The sequence below is a fragment of the Aotus nancymaae genome, unplaced genomic scaffold (genome assembly GCF_030222135.1).
Source record: "Aotus nancymaae isolate 86718 unplaced genomic scaffold, 86718_ANA_hifiasm-v0.15.2.pri h1tg000057l, whole genome shotgun sequence".
Classification (NCBI taxonomy): domain Eukaryota; kingdom Metazoa; phylum Chordata; class Mammalia; order Primates; family Aotidae; genus Aotus; species Aotus nancymaae.
In genome coordinates, this window is record NW_026988471.1 from 66225952 (window position 1) to 66243300 (window position 17349).

A 17349-nucleotide genomic window follows, 5' to 3' on the forward strand; every position below is an offset into this window, starting at 1 on the left:
AGGTTCATTGTGCAAAGACTAGATAATTTTAGCAAAGTTGCCTAAAAGCATGTTCCAAACACAACCCTTGTCTAAAGGCATCTTCCAAATTTCCCTATCTCAAATCCAAACAAAAAGAAGACCCTCACAGCCATGGGGACCATGGTAAAGCCAGGTACCCTGGAAATGATGAAACTGATTGTGTATTGGAGAAGAGGGGCAAAAATACTGATTGTGTCTTGGAGAAGAGGAGAAAGAGTAAGGCAACACCTCTAACAAATAATTTTATCCAATCTAGAATTGTTGGCCTTTTTATATTTTGAAGTAGGATAAAGATGACTTGACAACTATTCCCTTTATCTTCAGAATGAAATTTGATCCTAATATTCCTCTATGCTGCCAAGTTCCTGGTTTTTATCCAGTATATTCACTCTGATGACATCCAAGAAAAATTCCTAGTTTATGAACACCTTTTGAAAATTCTAAAGGCTGCCAGGACATTTGAAATGGTAAAACATTTATTTGTTGAGTAAAAATTCAATTGAACAAGACATCTTGGTACCTAAGGTGCAGGTGGAGTGCCTGAAATGATGAACTACTTGTTTAATTTTGCTTCTAGGCTGAAGATGAAAGCTGTACACACAGTACCGAGCCTCGTTATGTTCTCTACTGGACTACACTGATATCAAGGGGCTGTCTGCATCCTGTATGAATGCTGTCTTCTGCAATTAAAGTAATTTTATCAAAATCGGGAACAAATTTATTACTTTTTCAAGAGGTTTTGCCAAGAATGAAAGACAGAATATTAAATTCTTAACTGCACAGAAGTGCATTAGATTTCAGAAAAGTCATAAGGTGCTTTTTTGAAAGATTTCGTTGTTGTTGTTGATGATGAAATACTTGTTTGCTTCTATTTACATTTCAAAGCCAAAAAAGACACTCTCAGAATCATTTTAAAGAAAGCTATTTTTGGCCTTGCTCACTTGGAAGATAATTGAATCTATATAAATGAAATAAATGCTTTCTTTTAAGACGAAAGTCACTATGTTGCTGCTACCAAGCGTTAGCCAACCTGAAAACTCAACAGGGGCCATGACCACCAAATAGTTACAAAGTATTATGCCAAACCAAGCAACAAGATGGACAATGAAGAGGCCAAGGCCTTCCTGGCCTCCATGTCTGAGTCAACTTTTCCCCTTTTATTCAACCTTATGACACTGTGTACTTCTCCTTATAACATTTTACTTAATTGTAATTTGGAAAAACATATTTAATAGTCTTCTTTAAAAAACAGTTTTATTGAGATATAGTTGATATAAATATATTTAATGTATACAATTGGATGAGTTTGGATATATGCATACTCCCATGAAATCATCACCACAAGAAAGACAATAGACATAGCCATCACCCACAAAAATTTATTTGTGTCTCTTTGTTGTTGTTGTTGTTGTTTTTGGTTTGGTTTGGTTTTTGTGGTAAAAATATTTAAGATGAGATTTACCCTTCTCACAAATTTTAAAGTACACAATACAGCATTGTTAATTATAGGCATTATGCTATATAGCAGATCTCTAGAACTAATTTATCTTGCATAATTGAAGCTTTATACCAATTGAACAATTCCCCATTTCTCCCTTCTCCTAGAAACCACAGTTTTGTTCTCTGCTTCAGTAAATCTGACTAATTTAGGCACCTCATATACATAGAATCTTGCAGTATTTGTTCTACTATGACTGATTTACATGTAGTTGGTTGTTTTGCAAATGTCAGAAGTTTCTTCTTCTTCTTTTTTTTTTTTTTATTTGAGATGAAGTTTCACTCTTGTCGCCCAGGCTGGAGTACAATGGCATGATCTCGGCTCACTGCAACTTCTGCTTCCCAGGTTCAAGCAATTATCCTGCTTGAGTCTCCCAAATAGCTGGCATTACAGGCATCCACCACCACGCCCTGCTTAATTTTTGTATTTTTAGTAGAGATGGGGTTTTACCATGTTGGCCAGGCTGGTCTCAAACTCCTGATCTCAGGTGATCTGCCCGCCTCGGCCTCCCAAAGTGCTGGGATTATGGCCAGTTTCTTCTTTGTTAAGGCTGAATAATACTTCACTATATATATAAACCATATTTCTTTCTCCATTAATTTGTTGATGGGCATTTGGGTTCTTTCTATGTCTTTGTTATTGTAAATAATGCTGCAATGAACATGAGAGTACAGATATTTCTTCAAGATCATAATTTTAATTATTTGGGGTATACACTTAGAAGTGTAATTGCTGGATGATATGATAGTTCTATATTTAATTTTTCAAGGAACCTCCATACTGTTTTCCATAGTGGTTGAAACCAATTTACCTTCCTACCAACAGTGTACAAGGGTTCCTTTTCTCCACACCTGAATCAACATTTGTTATCTTTTTTTGTCCTGTTTTTATTTTTATAAAAGCCATCCTAACTGATGTGAGATGATATCTCATTGTAGTTTGATGTGTATTTCCCTAACAATTAGGGATGTTGAGTATTTTTTTATATGCCCATCGGTCGTTTGTATGTCTTGATTGAATTAATGTCTATTCAAGTCCTTTGCCAATTTTTAAAATGGGATACTTGTTTCTCTCTTATTGAGTTGTAGGAGTTCCTTATATAAATTGGATATTAACCCTTTATCAGATATGTAGTTTGTAAATATTTTCTCCCATTCCACAGATTTACTTGTCATTCTGTTTATTGTTTCCTTTGCTGTGTAGAAGCTTTTCACTTTGTTGTAGTTACACTTGTCTGTTTTTATTTTCTTTGCCTGTGCTTTTGGTGTCATATCCAAGAAATCATTGCCAAACCCAATGAATTTGAAATTATTTATTTGCCAACCATGCTATCTCATGGCCTACAATAGTGTCTCACTTACAAAATCCAATCAGAAATCCTTGCTGAATGAATAATTAAAGGTTTATAGACTTTCACATTTTAACTAAAAAATAACCCTGAACAAAAGAAACTGAAATAACTAAAAGCAGGACTGTATCTTCCAAACCCCTGAAACAAATACAACTGAAAAAATGTATAGTTCATCTAGTAAAAGGCAGATTAATAAAGAACAAGAAAAATAAACTTAGAAAAATAAAACCTCAAAAGTAGATTTAAAAGATTACTTGTGATAATTAATATACATGGGTTAAAATTTCTTATTGCCGCAGGCAGTGGCACACACCTATAATCCCAGTTACTTGTGAGGCTGAGCTGGGAGGATCTCTGTTCTAGACCAGCTTGGGCAACATGGCAAGACCCCATTGCAAAAAAAAAAAAAATTCTCTATTAAGAAAAACAAAATGTTTAGATTTAGCTTTATAAAAATCCAATTAACTGTTGCTTACATAAAAAATATTGTAAATAAATTAAGCAAAAACCTTAAGAAAATGAGATAGTCAACAATATTTTCAACAAACGTTTTTTAAAGATTTAAAAAGTAGAAGAGTGACATTACTACTGACAAGTAATGTTACAAGAGTGACATTACTACTGACTACTCTTGGAGGAATAAAAGTATATATGAGTTAAAGAAGATGAATTGAGAAGATTAAAAGGAGAGATCAGAGTTACAAAATTTTGTCAGGTTACAATAATATAAAAAGTTCATACTGAAAGAAGAAATCGACAGGAATGAGACTGTATTGAGATTCTTCATAAACCACTATAAGCCCATGAAACATTAAGTGCAAAGTATTTAATTGATAGCAAATTAATTTAGAAAGCTAAATTATATAACATATTTTAACTATGACAAACATATATAGTCTTTCTTTACCATGTCCTTGAAAAATATAATTTCATCATTTTCTAGAAGCAAAACCTCAGTAAACTTAAAAAAATGAAAATTGTACTGGTTTTCTTCATAACATAAAACAAAGCAAAATGCAAAATAACTAAAAGTTAATAGTAAAAAAATCAGACAAACATTCATAACCCCTTACTAACTAAAATAATTTCTTCTAAATAACTGTTGACTAAACAGGAAATCAAATGCAAAATGAGAGACTAACAGAGAATAATGAAAAGGAAAATCACATATACAAAAAGGTAAGAAACCATATTTAAGAATAAATTGATAGACTCAAAAACTCGCATCAATTTTTTAAAGTAATAAAATATATAGAGAAACTAGATTGCTATAATTTGAATATGGTTTGTCCCAGCCAAATCTCATGTTGAAATTTGATCCCCAGTGTGGCAATGTTGGGAGGTGGGGCCTCATGTCTGGATCATGGAAGTATATCCCTCATAAATAGATTAATATCCTCTCACGGGTAAATGAGTTCTCTCTCAAGAATGGATAAGTTCCTTTGGGAGTGGGTTACTAAGAAAGAATCTGGCTTTCTCAGTTTATCTCTCTTGTTTCCTCTCTCACCGGAACTGTAAGCCAAATACATCTCTTTTCTTTCTTTCTTTCTTTCTTTCTTTTCTTTCTTTCTTTTTCTTTTTTCTTTTTTTTTTTTGAGACAGGAGTCTTGCTCTGTTGCCCAGGCTGGAGTGCAGTGGCATAATCTCAGCTCACTGAAACCTCTGTCTCCTGGGTTCACGCAATTCTTGTGCCTCAGCCTCCCGAGTAGCTGCTGGGATTACAGGTGTGCACCACCATGGCTGATTAATTTTTGTATTTTTAGTACAGATGGGGTTCTGCCATGTTGGCCAGGCTGTCTTGAATTTCTGGCCTAAAGTTATCCTCCCTGCTTGGCCTCCCAAAGTGCTGGCATTACAGGCATGAGCCACCATGCCTGGCCCATCTCTTTTTTTATGTAAATTACCCAGTATCAGATATTCTGTTATAGAAACAGAAAATGGACTAAGCTATAGCTAATTATTTTAAGAGATTGCGAAGAAACGACTATCGTAGTATTTAAGGTAGGCAGGAGGTAGAAAGTAATGATCCTATATTTACAGCACAATGAATTAGAAAATAGAAAGAGAAAACTGATAGATAAAGTCATGGTCTAGCTCTTTGAGAAAAATATAATGCAATTATAATTCCTTAATAATTTTAACAGAAAGAGATTGTGACAACTATGGAGGTGATTTTTATGTGTGTATTTTGTGCTCAATTCTATACTAATAAATTTGACAATCGCAATGACAAGGAAGACATTGAAAATCTAGTTCAGCTATAAATAAAATGTTAAATTATCATAAAATAAATTCCTCAAATGACTACAGAATCAGATAATAGGTACCTGGATTTATTTTATGGATAAATTATTTAAATCATCTGAGAAATCAATAATTTCCACACAACATAAACTATTCTACAACATAACAAAAGGTGGAAGGCCTCCTAGTATAACAAATAAATTAAAAATCAATTTATGGAATAGGAGTTTTAGAATATCCTAGATCAGCAGCCTTAGATGAGCTCTCTCAAACTCATCTGAAAAAGGATAACAATTAAGACATAGATTTAATAAAATTGCTGTGAAACTTAAATGGGATAATGCATGTAAACCTCAGCTTAGTAGATTCCCAGGGACACATTACACATTTAATAGCTAATTTTTGGTAAAACTAGAATAACCCTGATATAAAACTTGTTAAATATAACTCTGAAGTCAACTACATATCAATTTAATTAATGCAAAACAATGTAAAAATCTAAACAAAATATATGCAATAAAATTTAATGCACCATAAGAAAATAATCAGGCATAAATAACAATGATAATTAGTATTAGGACATATGCCAATGCAATGAGTCCAGCTACATCACTACACCAAATAAGAAAAGCATATAATCACAGTTTTAAAAGCTATTCTTAATATCTTTTTTATTCTTTTTCTTTATATATATATATTTTTTGAGATGGAGTTTTTTTCACTCTTGTTGCTCAGGCTGGAGTACAATGGCTCAATCTCAGCTCACTGCAACCTCCACCTCCCAGGCTCAATCAATTATCTGGCCTCAGCCTCCCAAGTAGCTGGGATTACAGGCATGCACCACACCTGGCTAAACTTGTATTTTTTAGAAGAGACAGGGCTTCAACACGTTGGTTAGCCGTTACATGAGAGAAATGGTTGTTAAATATTTTCCAGAATACTACTCATTGCAACCTACGGACCTAGCCTTGTCTGATGTCAGAACTGCCCCTATAGGTAGTATGTAATCATGAGGGGTGCTCAGCTTGGCTATTGTGATATTTTAAGTCCATGGAAATGCCACATTAATAATGATTAAAGCCAGAGAGGTGAAGCTTGAAGACTGAAAAATAAGAGTGAATGGTGATTTAAATTGGAGGCACACACTTGAAAAGGGATAGAGAGTAAGTCAGGATGGGAAACTAGACAACCAGAGAAAGAATGAGAGGCTGGTCTCAAACTCCTGACCTCAGGTGATCCACCCACCTTGGCCTCTCAAAGTGCTAACATTACAGGCACGAGCCACCATGCCCAGCCTTGATATCCTTTTATTAGTGAGAAAGAAAAGTAAGGTATCTCCTTACGATTGTCAAAGATAAAACAGAGCTGGATAGTAGTTAAAACAATAAAAACAGATCTTATTCAGGACTATTACAATGCAGTAAATGAGACTTCAATAACTGGGCTTAATTCCAAATATAGCATGAGCAAATGGGAATCTATAGCCAAGGAGCAGAGTGTGGGTCAGCGCATGGAAAACTATTAAGAGAATACATCAGGGGTAAGAGGGGATTCTGGCTGAACAAATCTAACAGAATTCTTGTCAAGGCAGGCCAAGATATTCAGATATCACCTTGGTGATGGTGGAGGATAAGGAACTCCATTAGATATTGAAGGTGACCAGATACTGATGGTGGGGGATTTTAGTTAAAATGACTTGGCAGGATTCTTGCTAAAACTGTACAATGCAGAGATGAACATGAAAATCCAAAACTTGGGGCCTAGTTGAAAAAGAGTTCACAGGGGCCTAAGCAGAGTTTGGTTGAGTGAGAATCTTTGTCTGTATGAAAAGCCAGCATCTTAATGATGAGACACAAGAAACACTGCCACTGAAATTACAAAGAACACATAAAAGTCTGCCATATCAATTTGTTTAGGGTAAAAATGTATATAGTTTAAGAAAATGAAAAGAAAAAAATAATCTACATTTTCAAGTCATTATTAAAGGTAAAAGTGGCTACGTGTCACAGTTCTAGCCAAAACCCTGTAAGCAGAAATCCCTGGGAGGAGGCTGAAGAAGGGGAAGGGGAGGGGAGTTTAGAGGGAGGCTGTTCCTTTTCTTCTTGAAAGAAACATGGAATTGCAGGAGCCATCCAGAGATCATGAGATCTAAAGCCACACTTTCAGGATTATGGTGCAGAAAAAAATCAAGGAGACAAGATTCCCAAAGTATCACACAACCACCATACCAGGCCTGAGTGGCCTACCTCTAGACAGTCATTTTTTTGTATCCATTTGAATTAGTCCATTTTCACAGTGCTAATAAAGACATAGCTAAGACTGGGTAATTTATAAAGAAAAAGAGGTTTAATGAACTCACAGTTCCACATGGCTGGGGAGGCCTCACAATCATGGTGGAAGGCAAAAAAGGAGAAAAGTCATGTTTTACAGGGCAGCAGTCAAGAGAGCATGTGCAGGGGAACTCCCCTTTATAAAACCATCAGAGCTTGTGAGACTTATTCAATACTATGAAAACAGCAAGGGAAAGACCCACCCCCATGATTCAATTCCCTCCCACTGGGTCTCTCCTATGACTCACAGCCAAACCATATCACCATTTATATTCATCAATCCTTTATTTCTTGAAACCAGTAATTCTGAAGGTAGTCCTCAGACCAGCAGCATTGGTGTGATCTGGGAACTTGTTAGAAATCCAGATTCTCTGGCCCCATTCCAGACCTACTGAACCAAATACTCTGGAGAAGCAGTCCCGCAAACTGGGTTTTAACAAGTGCTCCAGGAGATTCTGATGCTTATTTAAAAGTCTGAGAGCTTCTGGTTTAAGCCACTGTTTTTCAAGTGTCTCTCTCACTAAAAACGTATTTTACTGATGAGCATGCTAAGAAAATTTGGTAGATTTCAGAAAAAAATTAAGCCAGATCTTCCCTTCACACAAAAAATTGAACTTCAGATGGATTCACAATTATATTTATGTGTGTGTGTATATATATACATATACATAAAATACACACACCTTTACACACGTGTCCAGAACAATAAATCATCTGGCAGCCTCACATAAGATGGGCCTCCTTTAATGAGAGAATTCAGGAACCACCTCCATCCTTCATCTGATTCTTTGGCTTAGTTTCCCATTCTGGCTTACTCTCTGTCCCTTTTCAAGTGTGTGCCTCCAATTTAAGTCACCATTCACTCTTATTTTTCAATCTTCAGGCTTCACTTCTCTGGTTTTAATCACTATTGATGTGGCATCTCCATGGACTTACACAATAGCCAAGCTCAGAACCCCACATGATTACATACTACCTTTAGGGACAGTTCTGACATCAGATAAAGCTAGATCCATAGGTTGCAATAAGTAGTATTCTGGAAAATATTTAACAACCATCTCTCTCATTTAAAACAAGTAATATAGCCATAGATAGATGGACACATACATACAATTATTATAAATTGTGAATATATGAAGGATGCTTAGCATACAATTTGCAAATAATAAAATATACAATACTTGTTACCATGAATTCTATATAGCTAATTGAATCTCACAGAACGTTTTTATTTTTACTAAACTCTTGCATTCAGAGCCAACCTATGGCTGCAATTGATAAGCCATGGTACAGTTCTGACATGAATGCTGATTAACATATTTCTTTATGTTAACAAGAAAATGAAACAATGAAGACAAATATAGGAACTTCAATAGTTTCTCAATGATTTAAGTGACTTCTTTGCTCTATCAGAGAATTGTTTCTGAATACTTGAAGAATATTTCCTCATTTTTTGATCCATTCACCGTGCTGGTTACAGTCAGGGCATACATTTAAGTTTGATGTACATTTCCTATATAACTGTCTAAGGTCTAGGCAATCAACAAACAATAAATCAAGTGATTTGTAGTGCTCACCAGTTTCCATGGTGTGACTGTGCCCATCATGGCTAATTTCAAGCTACCAAGGTGACATCACTGAAAACAGAACTGAGAAAAGATATATAATGACAATAGCAGACCACTGTAGAATATGTCTCCCATACAGACACAAACTCAAAACACAGATATTAGTAAAATGTAGTAAAATAATTATGAAGTGGTGAGTTTTGAGTACTTATTAACTTTGTTTTTAAGATATTTCATTTAGTTTAAGTTTAAATATAAATAAATTTTTAATAATGGCTTTCAAATTTTTTGAAACTTTTTTTATGAGCAAACCACTGGCCCTACCTTCCCTATATTCCCCCCAGAAAAGTAGATTTCAACATAATTCATATACTGATAGGATTTGGAGGTATGTCCCTTTCAAATCTCATGTTAAAATGTGATCCCCAATGTTGGAGGTGGGGCCTGGTGGAAGGTTTTGGATGATGGGGCAGATCCCTCATGAATGGCTTAGCACCATCCCCTCGGTGAGTTCTCACTCAGTTAGTTCACAATAGACCTAGTTGTTTAGAGTCTGAGACCTCTCCATTTTCTCTCTTGCTCCCTCTCTCACCATGTCTGCTCCCCCTTGGCCTTCTGCCATGAGTAAAAGCTCCCTATGGCCCTACCAGAAGCTGAACAGATGCCAGCACCATGCTTCCTATACAACCTACAGAAGCGTGAGCCAATAAAACTTCTTTTCTTTATAAATTACCAAGCCTTAGGCAAAAATAAACAAACACATATACTGATAAAGAGAAGTCTATAATATGTACATTCATGAGTAACCTGAACATCTTCCATCTTGCTAATATGCTCTTCCAAGAAAAAGATAAATATTGCAGAGCATCAGAGAAATGTGCTGAAAATCTAGGTCATTTTGGTTGTGTAAGGCCTCCCTATTCAAGCCATAGGCCCATATTAAAGGCTTGGGCCCTGGCCCTGATGGTTCAGCCTAAATATTTCTAAGAGACTAGTGTCCATTCAGTCCTATCATGGGCTCCTTTCATGATCATTGGACATCAGGCTGGGTGGGCTTATTACAATGGATGCTTGGACCAAGTGGTCAAAATGTCTCTTCTCCACCTTGACTGTGCTATAACATTATTCTTAGATCTAGAACTAGGTTCTGGTCAAGTAGGGACAATAGTTAGGAATAATAATGATCATTTACCAAATGTTTACTCTGTGCCAGGCACCATGCCAAATGCTATACATACATCATTTCTTTAATTCCTAAAACAACCCTGAGTGGTGAGAATTATTATTCCTATTTATAACAAGAAAACAGAGAAACACAAAGTAATTAGCAAATATGCCCAAGATCACATAAACAGCCAATGTTAAAGTAGGATTTGAACTGGCTGTGTACCTCCAAAGCCAGTGCTTTGCTATACCACATTCTTCTTAGATCTGAAGACCCAGGGTCTTTGACATCCCATTAATAAAATCTTGAATGCTAGTTCATACATTCTTCAACATTTCCCATTGATCCATTAGCCAAATTCTGGTAGCCACCTGTTTTACAGCTAAAATTCTCAATAGCATCACTTTTTACTGTCACAGGTGTCCTAGTTTAGGTGTTAAATTATATGTTGCCTTATATGTAGAAGAATTTGTTCTGTGTGTAAGCAGAAACTGAGGCAAGTTGTGACTCTGTCATATCTGTCATGATTCTAGTGGGCCCATGATAGCCACAGGACAAAACCACCATATACCCTGCTTATCTCCATAGAGCTTGCAGGCATTCAAGTGGATGCATAAAGAAGAAAACTGAAATTTTTCAAACACAATTTCAGTCATTAGAATTTGGGGTCATACACCTTGACCTCTACAATTACCTTCACTGATTTCTACTACCTAAACAGCATCTTGTATGAATAACTTCTCCAGACCTGACTTCTCATGAAGACCTAATCTTGACAGTTCTAGAATGTATTTCAAAGCAACTATCCCCATGTCATACTTGTAAATTACAAGTTTTCACTTCCAGGAAACCCAGTAGCAAAGGGGCCAGTTCTCAACATGATCAACATTCTCTGATGCTTCTGGGACAGGAAGTCAACTATTAAATACAATCAGTTTACAGAAGACTTTGCAAGCCAATCCATGCTGTTTTGAGATTATTAAAAGTAATTCAGAGAAGAGGGAAAAGACATGGTTTCCAAAGTTTTCCTTGGAAAAACCTTCAAAGAAAACATAGAAAAAAAATTTGTAGATTAGCTATTAACTATTCTTAAAGCATATGTAAATTAAAGGCCCACTTCATGTGAATGTATCAAGCAAAACCTAAGCTCAAAATGATGTGAACAAAAATAATCTACCTTTAAATATTGAATATTGTAGTCTCTCTGCAGATAAACAATATCCTAAGAAAAATTATTTATCATATTAATAGCAAAGCCTTCGCAACTTTAAACTATGTTCTTCGTAGAATTAATTAAATTCAGAACTTCAAACATGGGTCAGTTCTTTTGATACGAGAGAAAGAAACAATCTATAGAACATAATATATGATAACTTTCTTTAATCTTTCCTAGCAGCAAAACTATTTTTTCTACTCTTAAGTTTACTACAGGTTTTCTTACAATGGTTTAAAAAAAAATCCACAAAATATTAGCCTAAAGAGAAAACTTATTTCCCATTCCAACATTGCCTAGAGCAGTCAACAGGTCAGCTTGTGAGTGTGTGTGTTTGTGTACAATATATGTGCTATGTTGTTCTTTTTCCTAGATTTTTCATTCATCTCTTGCTAATAATTATTTTAATTATTTAAGCCTTAATACAATCTGGGATCTAATTCTGATGGATATGTACTTTAAACACAAGGAATGGCTCATAATGATATTAGACTGAAGTCTTACAAGCACATAGAGATTAAAGAATAATACTATGGTCATGTCAAAGTAGGTATTGCCATAAAAAATTTTAAATTAACTACTGTGCTATAGTATCATTAATTCTTTTGCTATTGATATACTCATACTAAGTCAGTCTTTCTTACTCTTTCTTTCTTTCCTTCTTTCTTTTTCTTTCTTTCTTTCTTTCTTCTTTCTCTCTCTCTCTTTCTTTCTTCTTTTTTGAGTCAGAGTCTTGCTCTGTTGCCCAGGCTATAGGCTAGAGTATAATGGCATGATTACAGTTCACTGCAACCTCAAACTCCTGGGCTTAAGGGATCCTCCTGCCTTAGCCCCCTGAGTAGATAGGACTACAGGCATGCATTACAACACCCAGCTATTATTTTTCTACTTTTTTTGGTAGAGACTGCATCTCATTATGTTGCCCAGGCTGGTCTCCAACTTCTGGTCTCAAGCAATCTTCCTGCCTCAATATCCCAAAGTGCTTGGATTACAGGCATGAGCCACCACACCCAGTAAACATTTCTTTACAAGTTTAATGAAAAATCAAGAATTGATTATATTCTAAACCTCTGTCAAGAGCGCAGTTTACTTTTATGACTTGGCATTCATAAGAAAATAAAAACTATATATGAAGTTATTTATAATCTTTCACTCTTATTAACAGCTTCTTTTTAAAGCATGTAAATATTTATTTTCATTAATATTAGGATAACTTTTTATAATTTTTCCTAAACATGACCTCAAAATATTTTGGAACATAAGGCAGAAAGGAATAGGATAGGGCTTTAACAAACAATGGAATAATGAGCATTGATTGCAAACCTCTGTAACAGAGACTTGCATAATCTTGTAAATAAGATTTGCATACCTCCAGTAATTGTTAAGAAATGTAAGATCATATAATCAATTGCTAAATTATATACAGCAGACCGAAGATAAGATAAAAGTTCAGAGAAAAGAGGCACTATACATTACAGGCCACAATTATTAGAGACAGTCTGTGCAGATGGTCACCTGTGGAACTTTCTTGTGATTGGGAATGGCCCAGGATCTTGTTACCATGCAGATTCTGCTTCAGCAGATCTGAGACAGACCCAAGTTCTGCATTTCTAATGAGCTCCCAGGCGATATCAGGGTTGCTCTTCCATACACTACTATAGCTTGAATAGCAACAACTATTCAAAGACAGGGAGGGTTTGGAAATACGAAGAGTAGCAAGTAAAGGAACTTTCCTCTTGATGATTTTGAAACCATAACAGGCTTATAAAAATAGTTCAACAGCAGAATAAATGTTCCTATGTTTTTCATACATTTTTTGCCAATGGGATAATTCCCAGGCCCAGTTTTCCCTAACACTGTCATCTATATTATTAATACTAGACCAAAGCCAAAGAGTCTCTTACATTCACGTGAAATGCACAAACCATTTCTTCCAGTAGTCTGAAAGATAGGAAAAGCCTTGTTGAAATGAAAATTTTCTTAGGCTGGGAACTGAATTGAAATGAGTAGTGTTAGTTTTGTTATACGGGTTTTGCAGTTTAACTAATTTCTTCCCTATCTATTATTTTATATTCCAATGGGTCTACAATGTTATTTTAAACTTTAATGTGTTTTAAATGCTGTAATTTCATTTCTAAACAATCAAAAGCCATTTTCAGCTTGGGCCAGAATATTCTGCATAAATAATCTTTCACCAAAAAGCTATTTGCATGTAGGACATTTCTAGCATTCCTAGGACTGCACTTGGCTAGGGTAACCTAAATACTATTAAGAATCATAAAATTTTTGAGATTTTATTTTTCCTGCAAGATAAAGAAATTTGTAATAGTCTCAGACACAGTTTAGGAGTGTTTTATGTTAAAATTATGGTGACAGAGTGAATGATCTGGATCCTGCTGCTTGAAGAAAAGTCAAGGACAAGCTTTAAAATCAGGCCATCTTTCTGGTATTCATAAAAGCAAAAACACATAGATTAGGACTAAATTCCATTATGGCCAGTGGAAAGGAAGTTATTAACCCTGAATAAGACATTTTGGGACTAGTGAGGGTTTTTTTTTTTTATTTTAATATTCTTAAGGTTTCACTTAAAGCAGTAGAGGAAAATGTCTTTTCAAATTACCTCTATGACACCCACAGCCATTATTCCTGAGTAGATGTAGGCCAGATGGAGGTTTGTATCTGAAATGATCAGTGGGGTTGGATTCAATTAGTGCTACTAAGTGGTGCTTGCAGAAAGCAGTGTGCAAAAGTATGCCCCACATCACAACTGGATAACCTGCTTCCCTTCATCCTCCTACTGACATTCACAGACTGAACTCCCAAGGGTGACTTACTTAGAAAGGGAACTTTTCTATAGTCAGCTGCTGTTCCCAGCAACCTCCAATTTCTCAGCCCTTGTAAACTGCCCCAGGCTTTCTTTTCCTTTAACGTTTACTGCTTGGCTTCATTTTTAAGCCTATAATCTACAGTATAGGCCTCTCTAGGTCCAGATCTGAGCTCAACCACTGAATTGAGAGGTTTGAAATTGATGAAAGCCTGGAAAAAATAGGTAAGATGAGGAAATGTTAAAGAAACTGAAGTTACTTAAACTGGAGAAAGGAGACTGAGCTGTAACAGAATCAGTGGTGTGCTATAGCCAGTTGACACTAGATTGTAAGAGCTGATTATTAAATTCCAAGTAATTTTGCGAGCTTCTTGTCTAGCACAGCCATGAAACAAAAATAAATTATATCAGCTTACCTATTACAAACAAAAGTAATACAAAGGGGCACAAGGAAACTTTTGGGGGTGATGAATAGGTTTCATTATCTTGATTGTAGTGAAGACTCCAGGGAGTGTATTTGGTACTGTACAGTGATTGCCAAAAAAAATTGCAAGTTTATTTATCCCATTATGGAGCTTTTAGTACAATTTCTCATAAGTTTATCCTTAGTAATTAAATCTTTATGTCTCATACTATCTATTCTTAAACCTATTATTTTCACACTTCATATATAATAGTTTATGCATTTTTTTGTTTTAAAAGCAATACACCTTCATTGTAGATAATTTGGGAGAAAAAAAGAAAACAATCATTAGTTAAATCCCACAATCCAGAGATAATGCATAGTTAATATTTGGAATATTTCATCTGAGATGTATGTGTGTATATGTACATACTCATGTGGATGTGAATAGTAGCTACAACATGCATAACTTGCATTTCTTCCATACCATGGTATAAGTACTTTGTTATACAAATTTTTTATATTAGTTTTTAATATTATAAAAATAAGAATGTCACATTTTTAAAGCTAGCCAGTTTTTTCAGCCTCATATATGCATAAAAATACATTTTTTATTTGGCTTTTAGGAAGACCTAAAAGCCAGCGACTTAAACTAGAGGTTCTCAGACATTAAAGTCGTGTCAAAATCACCTGGAGGGCTTATAAAAACTCAGATTTCTAAATCCACACTGAGTTTCTTATCCAGTGTGTCTGGAATGGGGCCCAAGAATATGGATTTCTAACAAGTTCCCAGGGGATACTGATGCTACCAGTTTGAGAATTATTGGTTTAAATAAGTAAGGGATTGATGAATATCAAAGGATAAAGGATTGACGGCATAAAGCCAGGCCACCCAGGCCAGGTACTGTGGTTGCGTGATACCTCGGGAACGTTGGCTCCTTGAATTCTTCTGCTCTACCATCCTTAGGGTCTGGCTTTAGGCCTCAGAATCCCATCATGACCTCTGCGGTTCCTTGTTTCCATCAGAAAGAAAGGGTTTTTTTAGAAGCTCCACCTAGGGACTTCTGCTTGTGGGTTTTAGGTTAAAACTTTGTAATGTGGACCCCTTTACCCGTAAGAAAGGCTTAGAAATGTAGTTGGTTCATAGTCAGTTGGCTGCTTTTAAAGCTAGTTATATTTCACTCTGAGCAAAATTAGATATGACAGTCATCCTTATCTAATTCATAATTTTAATAAGGGATTTTATATTTCATAGATCAATTTTTTTTTCTGGGAAATAGGATGTAAATAATGTTTAATAAAGGAAAAACATGAGCTGGAAGGGGATTTGTAGAACGTGTTAGAAATTTGGAATCTCTATTTTGGAGAATAGAAGCATGAGCTGCTCAGTGACATTGTCATGTGCCACTGAAAGCTCAGCTGATGACTATAGGTTCACAGTGGTGCAGTAAAGAATCTTTCCAACATAACAGCTCAGCAGCTGAGAAAATAAATAGCATGATTGATCCAAAGCTGAAGCCTAGTAAGAAAAGTGTATTGGTAGGTTCAGAGGGTAAGAAAATTGAAGAAACTGATAAAGCAAAGCTTGTAATGTCATCAGGAGTATGAGGCTACAGAGAGAAAAAAAAAAAATCCATATTTCCCTAACTCTTAGGTCTTTATAAAATAATTGAACCAAAAAACTTAAGAAAAAGTGATTTCAGATGACAGGTAGTGTCCAGTATAATTTGTCTCAGGTCCAAAGGAGTCACTAAAATATTTTAACTTCCAGCTCCATCTTTAAATGGGATTTGGTTTCATTCTGTTTTGAACTTTTCAAAATAATATTCCTTTAACTGAGAAACAATTAGACTACAATCCTTGACCCAATCCTGCTGTTTTTTTCTATATTTTAGTTCAGGTTTCTTTTTAGATGTAAGAAATAGAGACCAACTGGCATTAGCTAGCCCCCACCTAACAAAGGAAGTTTACTGTAAGCGCTCACATTGAAAGAAAAAAGGACTGGTATCACAGTAAAATCTGCTCTTATGGACATTGAAGCTGAATGGTGGTTGGGTTTCAAGGTATCCAGAATCAACAGAAGTAGATTCCAGTGGTCCCCAGTCTGCATAATTCTGCTGCTTCCTTCAGTTCCACTTTGAGCAAGCTTCTTCATAGTTTCTGCCTGCCATGGTTTTGCATGGGGCCCTCTAACAAATTCTTAGTTAAATCTCCAAGAGAGAATATGATTGTTAAATTCAGTCAGAAGTGTCCGTCAGAGGTGGAGAGCCAGGCTATGGACTGGTTCCTAAAATCAGCTGCCCATGTCTAGTACAGTCATTTTTACCTGATTGGGCCCGTCTGGCCAGACATGGTCACCTAGGTATCAGAGGCTCCTGATGAGGCACTTAGGCATGCTAGGTGGTTCTAGCTAATACAATTGCTGGTAGGTCAGGACTAAAGAAAAATGGGCCCAGCACTTACCAGGTACATTTTGGTATGGAAACATAGTAACAAAACTATTAAAAACAAACAAACAAACAAAAAACTTCTAATCATTTTGTTGCTTGTTCAGATTCTGCCAAATGCACTCTCACAGATTTAAAGCTGGAGCTCTGTATATAAAATATAAACATAATTCACATTATTATGGTTTTTGCTTTTTTTTTTCTTGAAAGGAAGACTGCTCATAGTTAGCCACTGATCCAGCAGCATTGACCCATCATTGTAATGTAAGTGAGGAGGCAATCACT